General features: G+C 43.1%; 1 long non-coding RNA gene across 3 annotated transcripts; it reads right to left on the bottom strand.

Moving 5' to 3' along the window:
- Positions 1-12,130: 12,130 nt before the first annotated feature.
- On the bottom strand, positions 12,131-18,593 carry LOC135449855 (uncharacterized). 3 transcript variants are annotated; one of them, XR_010440864.1, is made up of 4 exons: positions 18,468-18,593; positions 17,761-17,828; positions 12,525-12,666; positions 12,131-12,297 (listed from the first exon to the last, which is right to left on the bottom strand). It is a non-coding gene; the product is annotated as an uncharacterized LOC135449855 (long non-coding RNA). The 3 variants fall into 3 exon arrangements; XR_010440865.1 differs by lacking the exon at positions 12,525-12,666; XR_010440863.1 differs by lacking the exons at positions 17,761-17,828; positions 18,468-18,593 and adding an exon at positions 13,276-13,730.
- Between the last annotated feature and the right edge of the window lie 1,896 nt (positions 18,594-20,489).

The raw sequence follows: 20,489 nt of genomic DNA on the forward strand, positions 1-20,489 counted from the left end.
CAATAACAGGCTACAAATCAATACATTTGCACAGCCAGCTCTAAATAAATATGATCCAATTGCTGACTTGGAAAACTGAAAAGGGTCCAAAGTTTCCAGAGTGAAATGCTGCTGGTGAAACAACATTCAACTGCATTCAGGAGACCCTGACCCTCTTTTCAGGTGTACATTCAGTCCAAGGTATCAGAAGGTATTTACCAAAAAGGGAGGCCAGTTTTCTGAGAAAGTAATGGAGCAGTTAAAATTTGCCCTGTTGGGAAGTGTGTTCAGCATTACTGTGGACAGTGTGCTGATAAAGTGGGTTGTTAAGTGGTATGAGACAGGTTCAGCTCAAATATTCAACAGTGATCTCTCCTGAAGCAAGCATTAGGCCTAGCAGGAACTTTATAAATAATACACAACAAAATCATGGTCTTCAGCCTGGAAATTGGTGCTAAGCATCCAGACATAATCATACTCACTGTAATCACACATGGTTGGTGTGGCTGCAAGGGCACCTCAGAAATCCTGCAGGAAGAGGCAAACCAGAAAGAATGACAATCTTTATTAATTTTGCCTTGTACATCTCATGTTTCAGCTCTGCAGCTGGTTTTGTGATAAATAACAGAGAATGCTCCAAAAGATCTTGTTTCCAATACCTGAGGAAAAAAACAAACAAAAACCAAAACAGCGACAACAAAACAAAAAGAAATCAAACCAAAAACCAACCCAAGAAAAGAGAGCACCATTTTCATTTTCTAATTTCAAGCAGTGAAGCCCATTGGATTTAAGCCTAAGTAACAATTTAAACTTCAAGTCATTTTATATCATGATATTCCTTTCTTTCTTGGAGTTAGGGCTTTCTAATCCTGCCACAAATGAAGAATTTATTCCTTTAACCATTCACAAGCACAGGAATTCCACACACAAGTAAAAGGCAAAAGGCAAAGCAGGTGGGAGAGGTTTCTCTGTACCTCTGCTTCTGCATGTGCAGCTCAAACTCATGTTTGCCCCTTCTTCTGAACAAAAATATATTCTGCCCAAAAAGTAGATATTGCCATGTTTCACACTAGTCAGAGTCTACAAGCATATATCATAGTGTAATAATTGGTGGATTTGGATGAAATAATTTGTGTACAAACCACAATCATTTTTCCTTCCCTCATTCAACCTTCTGTTTCTGTGGAACTATTCCATCACTTTTGGAATCCAAAGCCCAAAGACAGCAATCTGAGGCATCAGATCTCTCCTGAATGCAGCTGACTCTACTAGACACTTCTTACCGTGAAAAAATTAAAATATAAAATAAAACAAAACAAAAATTTATACAGTACTTCCTTAGCATGAAAATGTTGGACTGCCTTATGCATATTTATGCATGCACCTTTATGTTTGATAGATTCTGGCCCCACTTTTTCCTACACAAAATTTAAAGATTTCCACTGAAAAAAAACCCTCATAAGTGACCTTAGAGATTCAGTTATTTTCAGCAAAATAAAGAAAAGCCCCTGTATCATTTTAATCTAGATGATTCTCATTTACAGTACTCATAAGAGCTCATTAGTGCTAAGGCACATATCCTTGCGTGCTTACCCAGCTGCCTTGAACGGCAGGAAAATGCTGTTAAATCCATTTTATGGATGAGAACATAAAGATTCGAGCAGTCTAAATAGGGATTAAATTGAAGTTAGGAGCCAGCCTCTCAGATGGTGATGTACAGTATTTACTCTCTACACCGCATAGTCCCAAAGATGATTTAATTCAGTGAGCACCTTCATCCTGGGCTCCAGAGCTCATTAGGCACTTTTGCATGCTGGAAAATCTCTCTGGGTGGAGCAGAAGGGCGCCTGTCTCCAGCCTAAAGTGCATCACACTCCAGGGTTAGATGGGAAAACACCTCAAGAACCTGCCCAGGCTCTTGGTGCTGGGCTGGGGTGCTGAGCTCCTGCTGCCTCCATTGCCTAATTTCCATTTCTTGAGGACTTTTGCAAAATGTGGGAAACCCAGAATCAGGCCCTGCTTGGCCCCAAAGGGTTCAGGTCCCTACTGTGCCCTTCAGAGGAGTACAATGCACAGGGCTGTAGCCACAGCCAGGCTGGCTCCTGCTGTGCTCCTGTGCTGAAGCAATGCTGCCTGAGCCTGTTGTGTTTTCCTTGTAGTGGGTAACCCTCCATGAATTCCTCACCTGGCGCTTCCAGAATCCCCAGAAGCCCCGTGGAATTTCCACTGAAATCAGGCAGAACGTGAACAAGTGTTAATCAGTGTTGTAAGTGTTGTACAAGCCACAGCAAGGTTAGAGCCACTGCCTTTTGCCTTCTCCTGGGAGAAAGGATTCGGATACATTTAAAGTCGACTGACGCCTTCAGTCTCACCTTGTTTTATTTCACTTTGCATGACTACACATCAGAGATGGTTTGTCTGCTGCGAATTGTGCCTCTAAAAGATCCCCAGAGTGGCTATATCCTACAGAAGATGTAGTTAAAGTGTGTTCTAAAATGATAGTCCAGACAAAGAGCACAACTATCTCTGGTGTGCACTGCAACCACTTTAGGAAAATTATCTGGTAGCACATAACTCATGTTACATGACAGCATTTTGAAAAGGACAGGATAGAAGGTTAACTCATGAAAATCCATTATTAACAGACCTCTGAGAGGCTGACCTAGTGACAGACAGGTTCTCTCCTTTCTTCTAAGCTTTATACACCCAGGCTCTCCCAGTTTACTCTTACCTTCTTGATACAGTAGAATTAACCTGACCCTCTCTAAATAATAATTTGAAAATCACAAGAATACATGTTTTTCATCAAGATAATGGCTGATGGCATCACAGGCTGAGGAAGTCCCACTGTGTTTATTGATTGGTGTACAGCTACAATTCCCCAGTTGTCTTGGAAGAAACTGTACCCTATGCTCAACAACTGAAATGCATTAAAATATTACACTTTCTTGTACAAATAATCTCTTAATAAATCTCCTAGGCTTGAGATGCACTAAAATTCTGGCTCTATGTCTATGATCTTTGTGGAGAAATTGTCCCATTTGTAATGAACCACTGTTATGACTGGAAAATCCCCCCTGTGAAAAGGGAAGGGCACTGTGTTTAGTAGTAGAGCTCATCTTCATTTCAGCAAAGACAAGGTGCAGCAGCATGTCCATGCACTTAACTCTACAGAAAACAATGCATCACAGTTCTGGGAAGTTCTCAGTGTTGTGTGAGGCTGTACTTTATTTCCCTATCCCTCCCCTTTTCAGCAGAGAAAGTTTTCAGAAAATTTTCCCTTCTGTTCTTTTAATGAAACCACTCATTGGGAATAATTTGCTACAAATCCATACTTTGAACTCTCAAATTAGGAGAAAGAAAGGAATTCCAAGCAGTTAAGCACTCTCAGGAAATGAGGCGAGATGAAAGGACCACAGGCACGATGGGGAAATGCATTGTGAGACGACCTGTGGGACAAATGAAGGCACCAGCCCAAAGAGAAGAGAGCAGTCAATGAGCAAACTTCAGACTGAAGATAATTTTGGCTCAGGTTTGAGACATCTTAAATGCTTCTAAATCTTCAGAGGTTAGGCACACAAAGCTAGCTGAAAGCCTGATCTTCTTCTAGGCCCCTCTTATCATTAGTCAGTTCTGAGAATCCAGCCTTGTTCTGCTCTTTTTTCCTGGGCTTTGATTCTGTCATTTTAGGTCCCCATGTTCCACCTGTGAGATTGAAGCTGGGTGTTAGGCACACCATTTGTCAGAACGGTGAGCAACTTTTCTGCTCAAAAAAAGCGTGGATATGTACATTTTCAAACAGATTCTGGAAGTTACTCTATTCACAATAGTCAAATCAAGACTAGAAGCCCAGGATTAATGACATAACTGACAAAAAGTTCTTTCTACCCTTGCTGATGAAAGGAACTAGACAAATAGGCATACAATTCTATATAATTTGTAAGAGATTAAATGTTCTCTTAAATTTTCAGCTAAGAAAGAGAAAATTAATACAAAGAGAAGCAGAAACAGAAAGTTGTTAATGGGCTTATCTCCACAGTTTTTGTTGGGAAGAATAAATTTATCAGTATTCTCCTTGTGAAGTTACTTCCTTCCTCCATCTGATGGTAATTTTAATAGCATGTATCCCCAGGTATGCCTTTTTGTTCCTGATTAAAAAAGTTCTTGCTGGCATTGGCCAATCTGTTGATCAACAGGTGTATCCATAGTAGCTCACAGACTAATTTTCCTGCATGGAAACTGAGGTTCCATTATTTATTATCCATTCATTCTGATTCCTAGCAGCCCCAAATCTCAACCTGTTTGTCTATGGATACAAAACAAATGGATCTAAAAAGATATGACCTTCATATATCAAACCAGCTGCCATCTGGAGACCATAAATGCTCTGCTTCTACCTAGCATAATCTTCTGCACAAGAATGCAAATTGAAGCCAATTTTTGGTTACTCGGGCAAAATGAGGTTCAACAATGTTTTAGTAAGATCACTGTTAAAATTGTATCTTACAAGCCATAAATGGAGCCAGCATCCCCATCCATTCACCCTCTAAAGAAGAACAAAAGGAAAGCAAAAACTCGTGAAAAGTCTCCTCACATAGTTTTTCTTGTTTGATTTCCCTCACTATGATTTCTCAATGGTCTGTGTTAAATGCCCCCATTATCACAGTGTGTCACAAGTTTTACATTTCCCAGCATTGACTCCAACTCCTACATACTGTGAGACAAACATTTGAATTAGCACATTCTCCCAAGGAGTGCTGTGCCACGAGTAACCTCGGGAATTCACTATGCACCCAGCTCCTTGGGAAAGCACACACACTCATTCCCATGCAGTGAGCAGGACACCAGGCTGCTCACAGTGAGACCTGGGTCACTGCACAGCAGCCTGGCACAGCAGCAAGCCCAGCCTGACGAGTCCCAGCTGCACATCCCATCCCATCCCATCCCATCCCATCCCATCCCATCCCATCCCATCCATTCCATCCTGCATCCCATTGCATCCCATCGCATCCATCGCATCCATCGCATCCTCACCAACACCTCACTTGTGCCACCAGGAGCGTGGGGCTGAGCCCTCGCCTGCATTCCTGAAGGGAATGTCTGAAAATGATGTTAATAATAAACTGCTGTATCAACACAGCTGAGGGGTGATGAACTGCAAGGAGGAGGCTCGATTTGGCCGGGGGAGAACACGCCTTTGGCCAGCTTTGCAGTGGAAATCCACATCTCTCTGGTTGCTCCTTTCGGTTACAGCAGGGGTGTGAGAGAAGAGGCATTGACAGGATATTAAGAAGCTGGTTCATGGGGACTTTTAAACATTTTACTGCTGCTACTGCTGTGAGTTTAAATAGCATATCCTGTTCTGCTACATTTTCTTACAGCACCTTTGAGGAGGACAGGGAATGCAATGCCAGATCAGCCTGTGATCCCTGTATTCCAGTGCCTTGCTGTAAACTCTGGCCAGCAAGAGCTTCCTAAAGAAACTCCTTACCCAAAGCTGCAAGTGAACCTGCTGCTGGGAAGTTTCTTCCCATCTTCAGTGGTCTGAAAGTAGATTATCACAAATTTCTGCTCTACACTGATGAGCTCAAATTTTAAAATCCCAATTTTTAATGGATAAAGAAGGATACAAATAAGAAAAAGAATCAGTAACAGAGAGCAGATATACTGTGTTGATTTTGAAACTCAGGTATGGTCTTGCATATTTGCATTCCTGTCATTATGCTTTGAGAGCCATAGGTGTGGGTGTGTTTTCATCCACACCTAATGCCAAGGCTTAAAGACTGACAAATAGACTAGGAAAAGGAAAAGAAATACCCTTATTTTACAGATAGAGATCTAAGACAGAGAGAAATGAGGGACCTACCTCAGGTCATGCAGGGAGTCAATAGCAGAAATTGAAAAAAGTTGTCTGAATCCTGCCCAGTGCACTAATACCTTGACCTTTCTACCAAATCATTTCCACTTCCGAAGGAAAGAGCTGTACAGATGGCTGAGGGAAAGCAGGGCATGGACAATTAATTATGTTTTACCTGCCATTTTTTCCTTCCCCCCAGTTACCTCCTGGCCCTACAGCCTGAATCATGAATTCTTGAAGAATTTTGTTCATTCAGGGAATCTATACATAGATGATAAATAGAAGCTGGAGGAAAAATACCGAGATGATAGAGTAGGTGGAGGAGGTTTTCTGTGTTACTAATGTATTTCAATATAGCTCTCCCTGAGCTCTCTGCAGCTACTCTGAAGAAAGAGAGAAACAGCCTGAATACTTGGCTTTTTACTCTAGGTGACAACTGCAGACAGTAGGTGTGAGAGAGTATCTCAGCTCTTTAAAGCATGACTGATAAAGAGTTTTGTTGAAAATAACAAGAGAAGAAAAACCCTCTGCCTTATTTCCTGCCCTGAGAACTTTTAGGCATTTCCTGTAGGTGCAAAAGATTCCAGGTGATATTGGCAATGGTAACTGCAATGGTTGAGGGGGCCAGGGAAGATTTTTTTAAAGCACTGATGGGATTTAAGAGCATAAGTCCCACTGACAGGTATTACATTCCTTAGCTTTGCCTGAAATGCCACACCACAAATAACACCTGGAACAGCAGATTTTCTGCATTATCCTTCATAACTGCAGGTGATGTTGGATTAGATTTAATTTTTTGGTTACACTAAGAATCTTTTTGCTTCTGCTGGGAATGAAGTTCTGCTCGGTCACCTCTTCAGAGTCCTGGCCTGGTGTTTCTCACAGTGCTTGGGCTCTGAAACAAGTTGTTCTGTCACAAGAAATTCACACTTCCAGCCTTCTTCCATATTTTCTCTCCCTGGTGATACCATCCCTCTAATGTCTCCCCCAAAGACATTGAACTGAACAACAACAGATGTCACCCTCAGTACTCACTGTGCTGAATTTTGCTGGGTGCTGCTTTTTGATTTACAACTTTGTGTAAATAAATTCAGCACAGGTTTTAGCCTGCACAACCTCTTTGTGTGCTCTCACTTGCGTGGATGGGAAGCAGGAGATACACAAAGGCAATCACCAGTGCCACTGACTAGAACAGCTTGTTAGGAAGTTTACACCTGGCACAAAGGCACACGTGCAAGCTGCACTCTGTGCTCCTGGTAAAAAGCACATTTGGGAGCAGAGAATGACTGAAACAGAAGAATGAGTGCTTAGTCAGAGTCTTGCCCTTCCCATAGGGAGCCACATCTCCTTCCTGCCAGCAGTCATCTGTACACTGGAGAAAGCATTGAACAGCTACAACTCAGACACTGATCCTGCTAATCCTGCTAATCCCATGCCCTGGTGTGCTCCATTAGCCTGTGAAAGACTCAAAGTTCCCCAAGCAGTGGCACTCTGCACTTCAGAAAGGTGGCTCACACACCTCCTCAGGCCCAGCCAAAGGGGAGCAGTAAACACAGCAGCCAAAGGACCTGCACAGCCATTGTGCCAAGGAAAAAACAAACTCCTTGGAGACCCATGAAAGATGGTCTGGTTTGTATCCACACACCAAAAGTCACTGCTGGTCTCTGTACATCAGGTCTGTCCCTCACTTAATCCCACAGGCCTCAGCAGCAGCTTTAACACACAGCCAAGAGAGCCAGGTACAGCAGCTACAGTAATGGAGTGAGAAAAACATTTTCATTTCTCTTTTGTCCCTCAACCAGCACTGCCAAGAGCAAGTATGTATTACCTTAGCCCACAAATACTTCAAGCTTTCAATTAAAGATGGCAACATCAATGTGGGAATAGTAACTGAAAGAATCCTCTAATCCTACAGAAACTTGTAGGTAGCTAAAAAAGTGGCAAGATGCTGTGTGTGGATGCACATGTATATGTCTGAGGAAAGGCACCCTTTGTACCAATAAACTTTAAAATATGATTTACGCTGTGCAGGCAGCAGCCTCAGACATCAAAGCTTCAGACTTAGTGCAGTGTCAAAAAACCATGAAGCTTTAAGGCTCGACCAAGCATCAACCCCAAGCTGAGGCAAAAGCTTTTACTCTTGAGACCGCTGACTGAATGGATTAGATTTAAAAAAAAAAAAAAATCACAAACCCCACAGCTCTCTAAAACTGCTGGTAGAAAAATAAATTACCAAATGTATGTTTGCTCAAGTATGTCTTTATTTATCCTGCTGTATTCTACACATAATGCTTAAACTCTCTGCATTTTAAATGGAGGCTAAAACCAGCTGTATGTGCACTAGCCAATGAATAGTGATAACAAATGCATCCAGCAGGGACAAAGGTGTGCTTTTAATCAGAGAAATGAAAAAAAAGACTGAGGTAATACTGTATTAGGCATTTTGTGTCGTGCTGCAGAGTGGGCTGGCTCTAGGCAGCAAGGTACAGCCCTTTCCTTCATGCATGAGGTTTTACAGAGCCACAGGCAAGGCACCAGGGGTGCTGTACCAGATGTGTGGTCAGGAGTGGATCCAACAGCTGGGAACAGAGAGAAAATGCTCTGCTGCCTGTGCTGTGGTGGATCCTGGTGACTCAAGGACTACAGACTGCTCTGGTCTTTCTTTGGTCCAGAGAGCAGAGCTGTGCCTAAAACTACTGTGGTGCCAAAAGATGGGATCTCCTTGCGCTGGAAGAAGCTCATTCAGTAAAGAATTTATGGATCTAAACAGGGAAAAAATCTTGGAAGTTTTATAATTTCTCTTTTATATATCAAAAATACGTCATGACAGAGCTCCTAAATGGTTATTTGAGGCCTCTCCCTCAATGTCAGTGGGAGTTCCACATCTGAGTGGCTCACAGAAACTGTACCAGATACTCACCCAAGCCTTTCACATGATCTGTGAGAGAGGGGAAATTACTACAAATCCCTCTAGTGAGATTTAGGTCATATAATCCCCATAATAAAGCCTTGTGGTTTCATCCTTAGATTTTGCCATGCTTTGGTTGCCAACACAACTGAACAGTTCAGCTTTTTGAACTGGTGGCAGCCTCTGCTCCTATTCTTTCTGTCAAAAAAGGCATGGAATCAGTAATCTTGATTCCATACTCTTGTAGGAGAAGGTGACTGAATGGTGATGGGGGGACACTGCCTCACTTTCCACAGTGCCCTCAGCTTTACAAGCAGCCTGCACGTGAAGTGATAGCTGGCATTAACACTGCTTGCACAGCTCATCTGCAGGTCTGCTTCCAGAGGATTTCATTAGCATCAGGCTCCTCCTGCTCTGCACAGAGCAGGATTTCCTTCTCCCCATCAGGATTTCACAGGCCCATTTCCTGCTGAGGGATGCTGGTCACTGCTTCCCTCAGCTCCACTCCCCTCTCCATGTGCCCACAGACACCAACCCCTTTCTGTGTGTCTGTGTGGCAGATTTGCACACTTCAGAGCTCCTCACCCCCCGCTTGCCTGGGGCAAATCGGCAAAAATAATAAAGGGCAAACAACAACAACAGTTGTTTTGCTACAATTCAAAAGCAACCTGAGTCCCTTCCTGTTGGTAGCTAAGCCCTGCTACTGACAAACAATTTGGAATGGAAGACAAAGATGCAGGATAGGATGAAGATCCCAGTTAGGAGGCTGAGGGGCTGAAAAATGCCCTCTCTTCTGCCACTTATAAACACTGAGACCATTTAAGAAGCACTGCATTGTAATTTCTGTAGCAGGGCAGCAAACCAAGTTTAGTGACATGGAAAAAGTTGTCAATAGGCCTCTACAGATCTGCAGGAGGACTTTAATTGGGTGAGAACATATCTCAGGACCAGGGGGGGAAGCTGAATTCTTTGTATGAGCAAAAGATGTTACTAGGCATGGTAGCCTTTGAGAAGGAAAAAACTTTTATTCCTTTTGTCTCTTTTATCATAAAAATCTACTAAACCACAAATTGTTCAGCTTTGCAATGAGAGTGCCTTTTGTGTCATTTATGTTACCCCACTGTGCTCTTATTATTAAAAGTCTTATGCTTAAGAACAGCACTTGGAAAAACATGTTCTTAAGAGCTTGAAAACACTCCCTGCAATGCTTTCTTCCTCTACTCCCACCCCAGAATCCCAACCAACAAGTGAATTTTGCATTCAGGCTCCCCCCTCCACCCACCCAGTCATTTTTGTGAAATATTAATTCCTTCTCAGGTTCCAAAAAAAAAAAAAAAGAAATCTAACAAACCAAAACCACAAAAACCCAACCTATTGAAAAACAGCTTGAGACACTTTACTCCCTCCAGGAAATGCCATCCAAGACCCTTTGGGTGTCTGAAGAGCAGGAAAGTTACAGGGTGAGCGGTAGGAAAAGCTATTGCCCTTTATAAAGGAATGGTGAATGTGAAAGACAGTCAAGAAAAACCTGTCAGGACATGCAAATGTGCCTCAGCACGCTGAAGTCTCTGAGAGGAGTGGGGACTATGGCAATCCTGACTCTTTTGGGAGGAGCTGCCTGAGCAGGGTAAGCTGCCACAAGCTCCAGACTGGAGCAGACATCAGAGCAGTGCCCTGCTACATGCCATGACAAGCATCTCATCTCTGCTCTTCTTATTTTTTTATTTTATTTTTTTCATTCTAATTTAAATTATTGTCATCAGTGAAAAGTGCTGGACTACCTGAGCACCATGGGATAGACCAAATCTGAGAGATCTACCCTAGCCCAAGAAACAGAGGGGGAAGAAGCACCAGAACTGGCGAGTGATGATCTCTACACATTTAAGATTAAATTTAAAACAGTAGAAAGTTTTCCAATAGCATCCTACAAAGCACTCCCTAACAGAGCTGCTTCATTCAGCACAGCAGGGCAGTTCTGAACTGCTTCAGTCTGTGGAGAAGATTTGGTGCATGAAAGCTCCAGAGCTTTTGGAGGCAGCTAAACCCGAGGCTCTGGTCCAGTGGCCACCAGACATGGCCACCACTGAGGATGTGACAGTCTGCACCAACAGCAAGGCCTGTGGAGAGATTGTGACAACATTCTTGGGGGCAATTCCAGCCTAGGAGACACAGAAACATCCAAAGCAAAGCCCTCCAGCAGTGAACTCTGTGGAGCTCACGGCTCACCTGACGCTGAGTCTGCCAGGTAAATCCTCTGGCTGATCTGCCCTAAGGAGCCAAATTATTGTGGTACCTAAGGAAGATGAATTATTGTGGTACCCAAGGCCACAGCAACTGCCCTGTGGCAGAAAGGAAGCAGAAAATGAGGCTGTAGAGAGGACCATGTAGTCTGCATGGGTTTTTCAGACTGCAGATAGGGAAGGCAGATGTCAGGTGTGAGTCACTGAGGAGCAGTGGGTCTTGCCATGGCCTCCTCAGAGGCTGACAGAATTTCTAATCTGCCAGAAATGAATGCAAGCATATGAAAGTAGAATGAGCAAACACAGCTGCAAAGAAAAGAGAACAGGAAAAGGATTGATGACTTGGGGATCTCTCTTCTGATACTGTCCATCTCTCACTGAGAGTTCCATAGCAAATGATTTTTAATTTCCCAGATGTACATTCATTTCCCCTGAGAGTATCTTTTCAGAGACTCAGATAATACAAGCTCCTGTGTATCTCTGGGTAATATTTTGCCCTTTTTAGAAAGGACTTTAGACATGCAGATCTGAAGTCAAAATTGCATGCAACTGATCAATGTTCATGGTCAAACATAATCAAATAAGACATTTCTCCTCTGATTAATTTCAAGTGCATTGTCAAAGGTGGTACAGATAATATCAAATTCACATTGCAAGTGGAAGGAGGCAGCACAATGTCTCCATACTTTTCAGCTGTCAGGTTTGATGGGAGGGTAAGGATTGCTCCACTCTTGGCAGGGAGGAGCACATCTCACAAAGCCAGAAAAAAAGGAGGTGGTTTTCTTCATGGTTCACCAGTAGGGGACAGCCTTTTGCATATTCGTCAGATTAACATATTCTCGGATGGCATTTCCCAGGGGGAATAAAGTGTCTCAAGCTGTTTTTCAAGCTCCTGTGCACTGTCTGAACAGATAGTTATGAAATTGCATTGCTAATGTTTGCAGTGGAGAGGCTTCCTGTTCTCTGCTACAATGAAAGTGTTCAAGACATTGCTGCATGGCTGTCTCTAAAGGTAGAGAGCAGCTTGTTGTGTCCTAGGTAGAATGCCAGGCAGTGAAATGATGGGGCAGCAACCAGAGGATATTTCATGTGTTGGAGGAGCCAAATTTCATTGTGAAAGCACATGCCAACTCACCTCAGCCAAACTGGTTGTGGTGCACTTTATTTACAGCACATCAGCAATACATCTGCTCTGTCTCTTCCAGAAATCTTCAAATCACCATCTCTGTCCCTCTCTCAGCTCATCTTCACTGTTTTCTGCTTTCCCCTCTCCCTCAAATGCTGCTTCCAGCCTTTTGCAAAATTTTGTAGTCCTGTACCAGGAAAAACAGAAACATTTCAGTCTCTCCAAAACCATCCCCTCTCCCCCTGCTGCTTTCCCCTTTCCCTCCATCCTATTGGTATTTATGAAAGGGGTTGGGGGGAATACTCTCAGGTGATGATATTAAAATGTTTACTAGGGCAGGTAGGTTTCACACCTTAAACTGTCCCAAACTCAGAAGCTAATAGGGTGACAAAGATACCAGCCCAAGCTACTCACAGGACAATTTCTCCTTCCCAGTTCCTCCAGCAGTCTAAATCTGTCCAAAATTCCTGTTTGTCACTCCTTGGTAACATGGCTCTTTCATTACAGCCATCAGTTTCAATTTCTAAGTCATCTTGTTCTGAGATCTGTTTACAGGCTTGACATGAATATAAAGGGACAAGGCTTAGTGCTTTAGTTTAGTATATATTTTTATGAAACCTATATGTCAGTAACAGCTGTTGCTTTGACTGATTAGACAACGTCTGAGTAAAATGATTAAATATGAATAACACAGGATATTTATTCAGACCTAATCTCCCTCTCTCAATCCTCAAGACATTATCTGTTGAGAGTTGCTAATGCAGAAAATGTTGCTCCTATCATCCAGATAGCAATATGAGCTATCCCATGTAAAATTTGATGGATATACTTCCTCACAGTGAGGTGGGAGGTGGGCAGAAGGCAGGGTTTCCAAAGAGCAGGTTTGAAACCCCATGCATCAGAGTTGTCAGCTAACTGCATATCAGATTTACTAACAAGACTTACCAGGGCAGGGATTTCTAATTTATCACTGTCTCACACTGGAAGGAATGCTCAAAATACATGACTATTTTAGGTAAGATCTGCAAATTAGTCTCCATCTTATTGCATCCCCCAGATCTGTACAGTGAAAACACCTGCAGTGTCTGGAGGGTGACAAAAAGCTGCCTGCTTCAGATCTGCAAACAGCAAATAGTAACATCCCACTCCATTAGTCCAAACCTACCTTAATTTCATAATAAAAAATGGCCCATGTTTGGGACAATAAGCATCCACATCCATGATAGGTGCCCATTACATTTTTCAGTGTAGCTCAGTTCAGCACCACCATTCTGTTTCTCAGACAAAAATGTTTGCAGATCTCTTTGCCTGAAGGCTTCTTAGAGCAGGGTGGAAACTGTTACCAGCCAGCTCCTGGCCAGAAGTTTTGTCCTGATTTCACAGCTCCTCACTGACACTCCTTCCTCAGAAACCTGGGGCTGGCCAATGTGCATTTAGGGTTTTGCAGAGGCTTGTTTCCAGCCCCCAAACACATCCCTCAGAAGATGAGCTGATAGAAACACAGGAAAGATGGCCCCTAAACACCCAAAATGCCTTTAAGTCATGTTCAAATTCTCCCCCCCAGGGTATAGCTGAGGCCCAAGCTCTAAGTGCAGCACAAGTGCCAGGTCTGCTGCTGCTTCTCACCCTGCTTCAGCAGCAGATCTTGGTGCTTGATCTCTTGTTGAGTGATTGAAGGCAGAAACAGTGTGGTCACCCTCATGTTATTTAATGCTGTTTTTCCTCAGTTAAGCAATTAGCACAGTCACTGAGCTGTTTTACAGCAGGTGTTACCACTCTGAATTGTTCTACAGCTGTGCAGGATCAAAGAGTCACAAAGGGAGCCCAGTGTGAAGATCTGCCACATGTTCCTTTAACTCGGCCTTGCTTGGTATTAATGGTTCTGACTGTGGTCATTAACTCTCTTTCTCTGTGAGATTTTTTATTTCTTGCAACACATCTGAGAGCTTTGTTCCAGACTAGCAAGCCATGACAGAGAGCCAGGGAAGATGAGACTGATGGAATATAGCCAAGGCTGTGGCACTGTCCTGCAGAAATATTTTAGCCAAGAAAGGAAAGATCTCTCGCTGCTTCAGTTAACATTATCACTAGTGTACTTAAGAGCCCTTAAGGATGTTTTGCTTGTTTTCAAAAGTCTAAATATGACCACATAGCTAGGGAGCCTTAAGAATTATAATATATCCTAAGGAAGCATTAACAGAATTGGCCCAATAAGGAGAAAACAAGTCAAAACTGAAACTGTCAGCTGAGTAAAATAATAAAAGCCTCCTCCTTCCTTCCAGAAATATTACAGCTGTAGTTGTTCCCATGTTCCTCAAGTTTAAAATTTCCTCCTGTAATAAAGGTTTTGCATCAATAGCTCTATCTCAAATTGGTGTAAACTTTCAAAGGCACCAATGATAGATATGACATCCCAAAAGCTTTGGCAAAGGGCTTTCCAGAGCTTTATGAGCAGGTGCTGCTGCTTGTCTCTCAGAACTAGGACTCCAAAACATAACACACTCCACAGCCTATGGTGAGAGACAGGGAGGAACAGAAGGCAATGATGGAGGGAGAGAGAGGGGAAGGAGAGGAAAAGTGTCTCCAGTTACAAAAGAGAAGTGGGAGAGCAGTGGTTTGAGAGCACCAACACACAGGGAGGATAAACAAAACACACTAAAGTTGCATAAGATAATATGCAGCAGATAGAGCATGAGCACAGCCATGAGCTACTGCTTTAATTGTTTTGTCAGCATAAAAATGAATACATATTTTACCTAGTTAAGTGGCACTATTAAGACTTCACAGAACTCAGGCCTTCCTCAATTAACCCCATCAGGCACTATGCATTCCAACAGCAGCTTCAAAGGTATGGATTTCCACTCTATTAAACTCTATTAAGCTAGTACAGATCATAAAACTGTAAACCTGACAACCTGATGATAGTTCATTTTATTTTTCTCTTTCCCCTAAGCCACTGTTCCTTTGCGCCTGTGTTTTGCCACTTGACATGATGGGCTTTGTTCTCTTACTTCAAGGCCTGAGTTACTTTTTAGAGATGTTCTGTTGTCCTGAACATCCTGATAAGATTGGGAAGCCCAAAGTCTGTGGCTGGGACTCAAAGACAGAAAGTGTCTCCTTGCAGTCTGTCCTCTCATGCAGCTCAAGAGGCACCTTTGATTGAGAAACAATTTCTTTAAACCTGAACAGTAATGAGCACAAAAAAGCATTGAGGGTTTTCTGGGAGTGATATAAAATTCTCCCAGCAGTAAGGCAGAGTGTAAATTAGAAATTGTAGGGATAAACATTCTTTGGTTTAGCAAGGTTGATTCTTGTTTCTGTTGCACACCAGATTTCTCCCACAGAACATGCTCACAGTGAGACTCATGCCTTCCTTGGGGATAACTTGTCAAAGAGGATATGGATATGGATTCTATCATTTTTCCTCACTGTAAGGACAGATGCTTGCTCTGACTGGCAGATCTAAAGAATGAATTATTTTTCTCTCTGCTGAGATAGATATGCTCCCTAGATAAATTTAAGCATGATCAACAGATATCTTCTTTAGAAGACTGACACAAAACTTGAAGAATGATGAACATGTCCCCTGGCAGGAACATCCTCTCTGCAAAGTAGTGACATAGAACTGGAAAAAAAAAAATGATCTATGCTCCTTTCCCATTCCATCATTTTATTCTGTGCTCTACACCTCTATCAAAGCAATCATAAGATGAAGGCTTGAGACAAAGTAAAAATATGGTATATTGCCAAATAGTTTAAATCGTATTTTTGGCTTCTCCCTTGTCCATTATTCCTCAGGAAGAACTTTGTTCCCTGGCAACTGGAGGTTGAGTGTTACTTCCATGCTGTACAGGGAATTAAGAATTTTGTTTGTAACCTCTTCTTAACTCCACATATTCAGGGCAGCTCAGAGAATAATGTTCCTTACGTTGTAGAAACACCAGAGGAAATAAAAAGTGTTCCAAATCCTGCTGTGCTACCTATGAGCCAGGAGACCTTGCCAGAGCTCCACAGCCTGCCCAGGTTCTGCTCCTGAAGAGAAGAAACCAGCTGTGATAGCAACTGTCCCAGGGATCCTCCATGGTCACCATCCTCCACTGAAGAGGACATGGTCAAAAATTACATGGGAAATGTCATTTCAGCCCTTCAACCTCCAGCCTAAACAGGACAGAATTTCCTTCCTAAATAGGACAGAACCTCCCCCTCCCATCACTAAAGGAAGGAAGGAGAGGTATTAATAAAACCCCAAAAAAACCAAAACCAAGACACAGCAGACACTCCACCAAATCCCCTCAAGGCTATGACAGTGGACAAATTATAAACCCTAGAACCAAGGAGGGAGGGAGAGATGAAAACCCAGTCAGATAATGGTCTGATAATGGGCTGATAATTCCCCCACTCCATTGCCTCCTTGGGCACCTGAGCACACACCTGGGCTCGTGTTCAGCTGCTGGGGGGTGACCAGCACCCCAAAGTCCTTTTCTGCTGGGGCCACTTGCCAGGCACTGAAGATGTGATGCAGCAATAGCACAGCAACCTGCACGCCTACAGCAGCCTCACTGAAGCACTGGAGTACCACCAAAACCCTGACTTAACAACCTCTCTCTTGTGTTTTATTTGGTCTTCATTTCCACTCACTTTCATCTGTTTCAATTCATATTGTAAATAGTTCTGAACATAAGCTAGCTTTATTTGTTTCTAACACTCACTGGGTGCCCAGCTCTAATGATCATCACAGCCATTAATGACTCAGAGGATTCTGAGTTCTGGCTGCACTTAAAAGAACTTCAGATATCTCAAAGCATGGAAATTGATAGTTGGGGCTTTCAAAATATTAATTAATATCTATCCCACTGCTAACCCCTAACTTTGTCCATTCCCCCTTACTTTTTGAGGTGTGTTTATTCTCTCCAATCAGTGCCTTTGCTCTGGTTGTGTTGGAAGGCTGCAGCAATACACCAAGGATATATTCCACACAGAAAACCACTGCACTTGTACCAATTATTTGCGCACCACAGAGCTTCCCTTTTATAATTGACTTCATACATTCATGTCTTCCATGCTAAGTGTGTAGCTTCATCACTGCACTAAGCTTTGTTCTGCTCAGAAAGCAAGGGCAATAATTTCCTGATCTGGGCCTGGGAGGTTCATTTGTGCAGAGTCCTGAAGCTGATGACATTTTTGTGTAACTGAGGGAGCATCAGCCCTGAACAGTGCCTGGGGCTCGAGCCCCTCTCTGCCTCACTCACTGCTTGCACAGCTTCCCAACCCAGCATGCTGATCCCAATTCTCCCTCCTCCATGACCAGAAAGCCTCAGGAATCACCCCAACACCTCCCTCTCCTTCTGTTCTGCACAGAGTCTGGCAGCGAAGGAAATGTTGCTGAGCTCACTGAGAGGGAATGTGGAGTGTATAGCACCTATTTTTCTTTGTTCTGCATCTGCCCATAAAGAAAATTAAGGTTGGCAGAACTCTACAACAAGATTTAAAGTAAGTCGCTGGTAAAACAAACCTGTTTGTAATGGAAATATGAGATTTAAAGTACATCACTGATAGATAAAATCAGTCTGTTTGTAATGGAGATAAAAGCTATTTATATTGCTGTGGTACAGGGTAAACATATTTTTTTTTCAGTCAACAATAAACTCACCAAGAAATGCATTTTCTCTTGTCCAGAAGCTATTCCTGAATTCAGGTGAAGTTTCCTGAAGGTTCCATCTGAGAAAAAAAAATTGAGCCAGGACTCTCAGAAGAGCTGTAGATGGTTTTGTTACCTTTGACCCAACAATTTCATACAGACCCACTAAATTAATTTTTACTGAGGTCCACTTCCTCAATGCAGAAAGCGTGGAAATAAACAAATTACTGCATTTTGCAAATTTTGATGATTTTTCACTTCGTTAGGTTCAATATTTCAATTTTGATTTCTTCTGCCTGATGCAGCCCTACATTGCACTCATCTTGACATATTTCTTCATTTTATACAGGGCTGGATGAATTACAGAGATGCTTTTAATAGCAGTTTTCACACTTCCAGTGTCTAAATTTTGGAACCATTCCCGATAATTAGCTTTACCTTTGAATTTTCTCATCTTACTGTTAACTGGAAGCTTAAAAAACCCAAGCCATATAAAATCTGAAAAAGGTTTTTAAAACAAGCTTGTCAGAAGGAGCGTTATATTCTAGAGGGAATGCCAGGACAAGCTGCAGGGTTATGACTCCCCAGTCTTTGTGAGTCGTCTGGGATTCCTCTCACCTCTTCTCCAGTTCCATAACCAGCTGTTGCAAATGTAACAGCTCAAGAAGAGGTTGAAATACCACTAATAAAAAAAAAATCTGCCAACAAAATCCACTCACCTGTGCTGACCAAACTCATATCAAATTTTGGTCTCCCTTTGCAGAGAATTTTTCCAAAGTCTGTTTACTTGAAACATTTCTCCCAGCTTTTATTAAATGCCTTAAATTGGAGAAGCTGAGAACTGAGACAGGGAGATCTCAAGAATGCCTGACTTTGGTTCTGCAGGTTTAAGCAATATTAAGTAAGGACAATACTGGAGAGCCTGAGTGGTCATCTGAGATCTAAGGCTGGGCCAACTAAACCCTGTGAGCCCATTAGCCTGGAGCTGTGAATGAAGAATGCACTCAGCAAAACACTGAGCTCAGTGAGATGAGAGGGAAAAGTCCCTTTTCCCTCTGAAGGGGAATGGGCAGGATGCAGGGGTTCACCTGGAATATTGTATTGCCTGTGCTTTTGGGATGGGAGGACCCTTTTGTTTTAAGGCCAATGTGCAATAGCTGAAATTGAGCTGGCAGAACCTGCCTGGGGAACAAACTCACCTTTTATTAAAACAAAGGAAAACTTGCCAGAGCTGCTAGGCTCAACACAGCTTGATTAAAGACATTGGGGAATTTACCAATCAAGGAAAGGGCAAAGCACGGTAAAAATAAGAAGTTCTAGATTAGTTAAAAGTAGCTAGAGAAAACCCTGCGGCTCTGCAGCTGGTCATTGCTGATGCAGGAGATAGGCTGCCTGGTGGAGAAGGGATGTGAGGGGAGGGGAGGAACACATTAATCTGCAGGGCTCAGCACTAGGGCTGAGCGATCACACAGAGCCCCTTCTGGAGCAGGGCTGGGCTGCAGGTCCCTGTCTGCCATGGGAGCACTGTCACCGTGTCTGTGAGCCCAAACAGGGCAGATCACCCCCACCCTGCCATGCCACAGGAGGCTGGTGAGGAAAGCAGCCCCAAAATGCGCCCACAGCCCCTGCAAGCTGCAGGTGCTCCAGTGAGCAGGGCAGGTTATCACCAGCCCTGCTGGAAACCATTATCACTGCAGAGGCTTCAGCTAAAAAATCCCTTCTAAAGGCACTTCAGTGCAACAATGTTAATTGCTGATTGCCATTCCCTGCCTCTTACAAGGCAGCAGGAGAGGGAAGGTAAGGGGAGGATGCATCAAGTGTGCTCCCTGAGGCAGGTGAGCAACAGGTGTGTGTATTTATCTAGACACAGATAAAGGCATAAAACATATCCATATTCTTTTTACACTCTCATCAGTAGCACTGGGATAAGGAATCCAAGGTTTCACCACACAGAATCCATTTCTGCCCTGTTGAAGAACTGCCTGACTCACATTCGGGCTGTGAAGAAACTGATTAATGACAGCACTTTGGGGCATGTGGCTGCACACCAGGTCAGATCAGAGTTTCACCAGGCTTGTTGTATGAGAGAGAAGGAGCTGAGGTTCACCAGGGTCTCCTGTAACTCAGCCACTGTCCATGAAGACAGCTGTACAGTCTGTGGATGTGTTTTCAGGCCTGATCTCTGCTGCCAGAGAGAACCTGCACCAGTGTAACCTGCCTCCTACTCACAGCCAAGAAACCCTTGACTGTGCTAGAAAGCAATTAATTGATATTTTCCAGTGTATAACAATACAAAAGAATGGCAACAAATCTTTCGTGCCCTGCTGCACTTCAAGGCTTTGAACAAGAGTTTCTCCCCCTCCACCTCTCCTCCTGTCTGCCACGAGAAGTGACAGAAAACGTCAGATTCCAGTGCCCAAATTAAATGTAGTAATCTGATCAGAATGAAATGCCAAATGAGTCACCTCCTGCAGCAGCCTCTGTGCCACCTGTCCTTTGCTCTGCCTCTTAGCTTTCATAGTTTGCTGCTCAATACAGCGTCCAAGATAATAGAAAATGGCCCTGATAAAGAAGGAGCTAATGGATAAAAACACCATGAGAGCTCTCAGGTGGAAGACTGCACTCTAAGCAGATATAAGTGATGACATTTGTGGGGAACCTGCCCTATGCTCTTCCTTTCCAGTGGGAAAAGTGATGTTGATAGAATAATTCTGAATTTTTCACCTCTCCTCTAAATGGCA

This window comes from Zonotrichia leucophrys, chromosome 6 (genome assembly GCF_028769735.1).
Source record: "Zonotrichia leucophrys gambelii isolate GWCS_2022_RI chromosome 6, RI_Zleu_2.0, whole genome shotgun sequence".
NCBI classification, from domain to species: Eukaryota; Metazoa; Chordata; class Aves; order Passeriformes; family Passerellidae; genus Zonotrichia; species Zonotrichia leucophrys.